The following is a 6,186-nucleotide window of genomic DNA, read 5'->3' on the forward strand; positions in this document are numbered from 1 at the left end:
AACTTCCATCCATTCCAGCCATAGTTAACTCAATTGTGACATGCTCTCTGGCCAAGCCCATTCGTAGTTTTTTCTTTAGGTGATTTTTAATTTTAATTTTTGATTTTGATTGTTTGCTTTTTGGTATTTTTTAATCTAGGAGTGTTTGGTAAACTTCACCATGTCTATATCTCTGTGTCTTTGCACCTGCTGGTCTCTGCTTGGAATGATGTCTCAAGGTTTTATTCACCTGGAAAGAATTCCTACTCACCCTTAAAGACTCAGCTTAAATAACCCCTTCTCTGGTAAACCTTTATATTCTCCCATTCTTTCAGTAAGAGTTGAGAATTCCTCTACTCTTGAAATGTTTGTGCCTCTATTACTATGTATCAGGCAGTGAACTAAGCATCTAGGATAGAAAGATGAAACTGTAGAACCTGCCCTCATGGAGCGCATGGTCTAGTATGGAAAACAGCCATATGAACAAATAACCACACTATAATATTAAATACAATACCAAAAGGGAAATGTATTGAATATTTGACATGTGTCAATTACCTTGTTAGATACTTTATTAACAATTATCTATGATCATATTAGATACGTATTTGAATTGGACAGAAGGCCATGAAACTCTAGGACTGCTAGAGTTTGTTATGCTCTCAATTGTCTTCTAAAGAAACTGTCTCCTAACGGTTCTTTCTGAATATGCTATAGTCATACAACTATTGTGCAACTGTAGCATACAAAAAAGCATATCTGTAGCATACTCCTGTGACCAATAATGCATAAAACCAACCTTACTTCTTTGGCCACAAGTAACTGGACCAAGGCTCAGCGTTTCAGCTAAGGACAACATATAGGTTGAACTTCAGGGACAATCGCCAAGGACATGGCATGGCTCAAAATTCTCTCTAATAGGGGCCTTCCATTTTTAGAAGGTGACAGGCTAATCCAATCAGATATTCTCTCTTGGAAAATACAAATGTTGGGTGAACAAAGGAAAAGAGGGCAGGTTTTCAGAGCTCAAATCCTATCCTAAATACTGCTAAATTAATGTTCTGTGAAGTTTTGAAAGTACTAGGGCCAAGAAACAATATGGCTACTTAGATGACTTCCCATCCAAGTTTACATTCGGCCCTCATTACCAAAGGTGATAAGTGTGTGCCTCTTCCTTGCAACCCATCAGGGTCTAACACATCATATCGCCACTTCTGAAATTAGGAAATAGGCTCAGAAGTCCAAGAGCTTGACCAGAGTAATTCAGTTGGTAGGTAGCAGAACCAGAATTCAAAGAGCAAGTCGGCGTGATTCTTCTCCAATATCCTGCCAGTTACATGGGCAAGTGGCCTCAAAATCAACAAAAGACAAGTAGAGGTTGACGTGTGTCAATGGAAAGAGGCTCAAAAGGAAGAGTTTATACACAAGAATAGAACAGAAACGTTCTAGAAATATGTCTGGGGATGTGAAGTAGGAAGGGGCACACCAGGTTTCACCTTGGTCAAGTGACTGTCTAATTCCCCCGAGCTCCAGACTTAGCTATCTGTCTTTCTCACTCTAATATAAAATCCACAGGGCAGGACCTTAATCTCTAGCTTGTTCACCACAGATTAAAGCAGAGTCTGGCTTAATAGTAAGTGCTTAATAAATATATGAATGAATAAATGAACGAACATTCCACATTGTTGGGGGAAGGGGTTATCATGAACCAGACCCTAGCAGTCACTTACAAATACAGTTGATCCTCATTATTTGTGGATCCTATATTTGCAAATTTGCTTACTTGCTAAAATGTGTTTGTAATCTCCAAATTAATACTTGTGGAGCTTTCAAGGTGATTCATGGACATACACACAGTAGTGAAAAATCTGTCACTCCTTATGCACGTTCCAAGCTAAGGTCAATTAATGTGACCCTGGGCCTTCTTGTTTCAGCTCTCATACAAAGATGACCCAAGGACAGAGGCAGCAGAGGGCAGTGCAGGGTAGTGCAAGAAGCTCTGGCTCTGGGACTAATTGGACGAGGTCTGAATCTTAACTCTGGCACCTGTTAGTGAAGCAGCCTCAAGCAAATCACTTAATGCTTCTGTACTTCCTTTATTGTTTTGTAAATAAAGAAAATTCAATCTACCAAGATGAGTTGTTTTTAGGAATTAAGATTATAACCTATGTGAGATATGTGTATATGTGCATATTTTCCCTAGGAACAAGGGTTTAGTATTTCTTTAATTCAGTGTTCTAGGCAACTTTACAGAATATAACTACTGCAAATAACGAGAATTGACTGTAATTATAAGGACATAACAGAGAAGTAGACAAAACAATTATTTGGATGAGGTAGAGGCAGGCTTCAAGAAGATTTTGAAGAAATAGAACTTACCAGGCACATAAGGTGTGGAAAAGGCTTGAAAGGAGAGAGAATGGCACCTACAGACAGACGTCCAGATGGTGGGGAAAAAAGGTAGGTTCAGGAAATGGCACTTCAGGAAGTCTACAGCAGTAGAACATGAGGCCAGAACACGGTGCCATAGTGCTTCTGCACCCTGTGTACACCCTGTACTGCAGAACCTCACTCTCTGCATTTAATCTTGGTTTCTAGTTCTCTCTTCTATTAAACTGTGAGCTCCTCAAGTTCAAAGTCTCTAAGAAATCAAAGCGAGAGTCCTCTAAATTTGCAAACAAGTTATTACTAAACACAAATACACCCAAAAAGACTGTACAAAAATAACTTTGGTTTTCAATTGCAGTCATAGCAATTCACAACTGGTACACATTTGCAATTTGTCCAGGGTTTTTCGCTGATGACTGCTGTAACTCTGTCATAAACTCTTTTCATTGTTTCAGACACCCAGACATTTGTTAGAACAGTTTTAAGATCTTGCTCTTTTTAGTGTAATTGATTGATTGGTTGATTGACTGAGATGGGGTCTCATTATGTTGCCCAGGCTGGTTTTGAAATCCTAGGTTAAAGCAATCCTCCTGCCTCAGCCCTCCAAGTGGCTGGGATTACAGGCGCACACCGCTGGGCTGGGCTCTCGTGTGATTAATTAACAAGGCTTAAACATATGGTCCATTAGACAACGCTTCCACCTCAGAGTAAAGATTTCTTTTAATTCACTCTGACTTATTTCTCTATATGAAAGATACAATTTACTATAGTAAAATACAAAGAAGCATATTGATATATATGTTACAAACAGGATAATGAAAGCAAAATAATTTTTTCCACAAAAGCTTGCAAAATCCTGGCCAAAGCACAATAAACATGATGTTAAACTCACAGCTTACATTTCTCCACTGAGAGCAAGGAAAAAATAATGACAGTTTTTGTAAAGTCACAAAACTAAGCACTGCAAGAATTTACAAGATTTTGTAAACTTGTATATTCTCCCCAACCCCATATACAAGTAGCCAAAGGAGCCTATCAATCTCACCCCGATACTTCAATTTCCTCCAGCCTCCAAAAGAAAACTCTCACTGTCCAATATCTCAATTTATATTTTCAAATGTCTAAAATCTTAAAATTAAGAGCAGTGCATTAGCTTTTCCCCATAAACATTTTTGGTATAATTTTACTTAGGCACAACATAGTTTGTACTGTTATCTAAAAACATATGGATAGAACCAACATGACTAGAAACCAAACGAATATACTATGAAGACGAAAAGGGAATAGAAAATGTTGTTTTTAAACAGATTCAGTGCTGTTATCATCCACTCGTAGGTTGGGTGTGATCAAATCACATTGTGCTGCACAGCTAAGTATGTCATATATTTTATGACAAAGTAGGGTAACAAATTATTTATTGAGGGTCTGTTGGGTGCACAGAGGCATGCTAGAAGCTGTAAAAGATTTGATTCTTACCCTCAATAAACGTGCAAAGTTATAGACCTACTCCCAAAACAAATAATGAGTGACGCTCTCTCAAATATATGTACAATCAAATGTGAAACGGAGGTAAAGATGGGGAAGATCTTAGGCTCAGAGATTGTATTCAGGCCTTTATGGTGGCAATCTTGATATAATTACGCATTTAAAAAATAAATTGTCATCAGATCAGTCTGAAATTTATAGAGGCTTTTGTTGGTGAGAAACGTATTTTACATAATTTACCCACAGGAATGTTTTTGATTAATGTTATCTATTAAAGACTGCAGTTCACAATATTTCCCCTGTTAATAGTACATATCTTTTGGAGCTGATCTGGTGAAGTTCTTCCCAGAGTATCTGTATCCCGATTTTCAGATTCCATTTCATCAGTGGGGCAAATTTACAGGTCAGTATAGGACAAGTTTTAAGCATTAATGGAAAAGAGATTGTATTACATTTATATTGTCTTTCTAATCTGACAGCCTTGAGTTTAATTTAGAAAATTTCTCTATTTTTAATTTACCTTTGTTTTGATATATTTTACTATTAGGGATCACATAAATAATTTTCCTCTTTTTCTTGACTTCCTTGTGAGCTAATACATTTTCAAAAGCTTCTTGTTAACTTCTAATTACAGGTAAGTTCCGTTTTCTGTTTGCTTAACAAGCTCATTGACGTTTCATTTGCAAGCACCGTTCTTGCATCAAATGGAAGATAACTAATGGAACATTTGTGCACAGAGGTCAATATAGGAAAGCTTAGCAGAGTGATTATTTGTTTTCTGTTAATGTCCATGCAGCTGCTCTGGGAATAAATGAAATGCAAGTACAGGGGACAAAATCATTCTAATTAGAGATTTACCTGGAACCTTTTTTAAAAATTCTATATACATGTCCTACTTCTCACCCCGCCAAAAGCTCCCCCACCTCCTTTTTTCCTTGATTCCCCACCAAATAATGGAAAAATCTGATGGGTTCGTTTACTTAGTAAAAGAAAACCTTGTAAAACAAGGAGACAGAGAAACAAGTTTAGTGCTAAGTATAACATGGCATATAAAAATATGTTCTACATGATTTTAAAAGGCTTTATAAAATTATTTCTTGTTTATGAAATTATTTCAAGTCTAGTTGTTTTTTTAAATCTCACCATTAGAGACAAAAACTCAAAACGTGCACTGTGAATAAGGTATAAGCAAAATTTAAAGACCAATAAATGTATGAAAGATATTTTATATTTAACTTAAAAAATTTTTCAACTCAATACTCAAGTATATACTGAAATTACAACTATTCTTACTTGAATAGATAAATATGTAACATTGTCAAAAGCACTAAGTATAGTCTGAAGATGTTTCGGAAGCAGCGAGTCATGATTCTGATTGCATTTACCCACTTACAACAAGAACTCCATCTATAAAGAGCTGCCTTTAACTCAATTCCTAACCTAAGACCATTGATTTGGAGTAAGTAGAGTGGGTCATTCACTAACGTACTTAAAAAAACAAAATCTTGATTCTGACTCAGAGATACCTAGGTTAAGTGTACAGGACACAAAGATTTTGACTGAGGCACAGTGCTAAAGATTCGTTAAAATATTTTATATGCAGCACATGTTAAATTTTTTCACTATGGTAACCATACTTTTTAAGAAACTAAAGCAAAAACTGAAAAGTAAAACAGGGTAAATATCAAAACGGTATTAGTCTGTTTTCACGCCGCTGATAAAAGACATACCCGAGACTGGGAAGAAAAAGAGGTTTAATTGGACTTACAGTTCCACATGGCTGGGGAGGCCTCAGAATCACGGCAGGAGGCGAAAGGCACTTCTTACACAGGCAGTAAGAGAAAAATGAGGAAGAAGCAAAAGCGGAAACCCATGATTAACCCATCAGATCTCGTGAGACTTATTCACTATCACGAAAATAGCATGGGAAAGACCGGCCCCGTGATTCAGTTACCTCCCCCTGGGTCCCTCCCACAACATGTGGGAGCTCTGGAAGATATAATTCAAGTTGAGATTTGAGTGGAGACATAGCCAAACCATATCAAGAACGTTATCTGAAACGTCCTAAATGTCAATAAACACATTGTATTAAACATACTATTTTTCTCATGTATCTGTACAATGGAATAATAGGATTGTTGGGCTCTTCCTAGATTATATGGATTCTGAAAGAGACACATGTTAAATCAAAACTAATTAGGTGAAAATTATTACTATTTATGAATGCATTACCACTGTGCCTAAAAGTACACAGGAAACTGAATATTTCCATTTCAAAAACAATTTTAACTTAATAGTCTTATTTCTCAATTATTCTCTACATTTTTATAAGAA

General features: G+C 36.5%; 2 long non-coding RNA genes across 6 annotated transcripts in view; one reads left to right on the forward strand and one right to left on the reverse strand.

The window, feature by feature from the left end:
* Window positions 1-2,112, forward strand: part of LOC115930816 (uncharacterized) — a 25,832-nt gene extending 23,720 nt beyond the window's left edge. For both annotated transcript variants that reach the window (XR_010131003.1, XR_010131004.1), the window contains exons 4-5: window positions 140-284; window positions 1,914-2,112. This is a non-coding gene — a long non-coding RNA (uncharacterized lncRNA). The remainder of the gene's footprint in view (window positions 1-139; window positions 285-1,913) is intronic.
* Window positions 1-5,906, reverse strand: part of LOC129527210 (uncharacterized) — a 22,079-nt gene extending 16,173 nt beyond the window's left edge. For all 4 annotated transcript variants that reach the window (XR_008672182.1, XR_008672180.1, XR_008672179.1 and 1 more), the window contains exon 1: window positions 5,621-5,906. This is a non-coding gene — a long non-coding RNA (uncharacterized lncRNA). The remainder of the gene's footprint in view (window positions 1-5,620) is intronic.
* Between the last annotated feature and the right edge of the window lie 280 nt (window positions 5,907-6,186).

Source organism: Gorilla gorilla, chromosome 16 (genome assembly GCF_029281585.2).
Source record: "Gorilla gorilla gorilla isolate KB3781 chromosome 16, NHGRI_mGorGor1-v2.1_pri, whole genome shotgun sequence".
NCBI lineage: Eukaryota > Metazoa > Chordata > Mammalia > Primates > Hominidae > Gorilla > Gorilla gorilla.